A 1461-nucleotide genomic window follows, 5' to 3' on the forward strand; every position below is an offset into this window, starting at 1 on the left:
TTTCTTCACTTATTTTTTTGAAAACTTCGTATGTTAACAGTTCCTTGAAATGGAGCACAGAGCTTTCAAACATTAAAACAACTATCAAAATAATTGTAAAATAAAAATTTCTGGAGGCCATGAGATTGGTATTTCTAATATCAGGACATTACATAAACAACACATACCCCAAAAAAAGTAAGCGTTAAGGGACAGTTTCCTTAAACAGATTAAGTTTAAGAGGTTTTTAAAAAGCATCAGACTCCCCTTTACCAGGGAGTGTCTTTTGGAAAACATGTTCAACTTGTAGAACTTTTGGAAAAGAAGATGTAATGTTTCGATAACTGTGCAGTCAACAGTGAATATGACACACCCGATCTTAAAGTTTAGACGAATAGCCATATAATATAAAGCATTACTGCATTTCAAACTGTCAGACTGACAATGTAACAATGCGAACAAGCCCAATGTCAATTAGTACTTTCATTAAATGAGAATAGATACCTCATGGTAAAGTCTTGTGTCATTCATCCTAATAAGCACCCCATCAATTCTCAAGAAAAACCACAACAGCAAGAAAAAGCTAGAAGGCGTTACTCTAATTTTCACACTCAGGCTTGAAGCTCCATGATCATGAAGTTCATCCTCAAACAGGAGAACTTCTTCAAAAAACTGAATCTGTTCTCTGGCTTTCAATTTCTCTGCATCTATATGATCTGTTGTAGGTACAACCTTTAGCTTAAGTGGTTCTCCAAGTAATGTTCCCTTATAATCTGTGTATAGGTCCAATCATACGGTTTAATAACTTCCTTAGGGTGCTACCCTCCGTCCTGCTTTCCTGCCACTCTTCGGCACAGGCTAGTTTAAGCATTCCTTGGTAGTTGTTCACACATCTTAATGCATCTGTAGCATTGAACTCAATCCCAAAGTCAGAGACATGCTGGATTCTTAAAATGTTGTCTCCAAACATCATCTCAGGGAGAGATGGCATATGCAATTCATCAGCTAACTTCTCCGCATCCGCTGACTTCACGATGTGGGTCTTGGACGCCGTCAGCTTCCAGGGCCCGAAGGAGAAGTCCTGGTGGCCGCTCTGGAAGCCGTGGATCATCACGGCCGCAGCGGGGCCCGCGTGGGCCACACGGAACAGGCTGGAGCATTGGCGGCAGTGGCAGCGGCGGCCGACCGGGTCTGTTACTTCTTAAAGGTCAGAGGGGGGACTTGGTATTCTCAGAGCCCTCATGTTCCCTGGCTGCTCTCCTAAAAGTCTGGGCTGGGGGAGGTGCTGGGAGGGCCTGGCCTCCATGCAGAGGGTGCCTGTATGCACAGGTCGCCCCAAGTCCATCTTTTCTCCCAGAGATTGAGCAGAATTCCTTGGTCTGGAATGTCTCTGCCTGGCCATAGGGTCCCGCTTTCTTTGGGATCCTCCTGTCTCTGTGTCCAGGCCACGCTTCTGCTCCAGTTCTTGGTCCTATCTCTGAT

The 1461-nt window shown here is 44.4% G+C and overlaps 1 pseudogene; it reads right to left on the bottom strand.

Annotated features, from left to right (window-relative positions):
• Nucleotides 1–465: 465 nt before the first annotated feature.
• Nucleotides 466–1090, bottom strand: LOC132521558 (TIP41-like protein; annotated as a pseudogene).
• Nucleotides 1091–1461: the final 371 nt, after the last annotated feature.

This window comes from Lagenorhynchus albirostris, chromosome 6 (assembly GCF_949774975.1).
Source record: "Lagenorhynchus albirostris chromosome 6, mLagAlb1.1, whole genome shotgun sequence".
NCBI lineage: Eukaryota > Metazoa > Chordata > Mammalia > Artiodactyla > Delphinidae > Lagenorhynchus > Lagenorhynchus albirostris.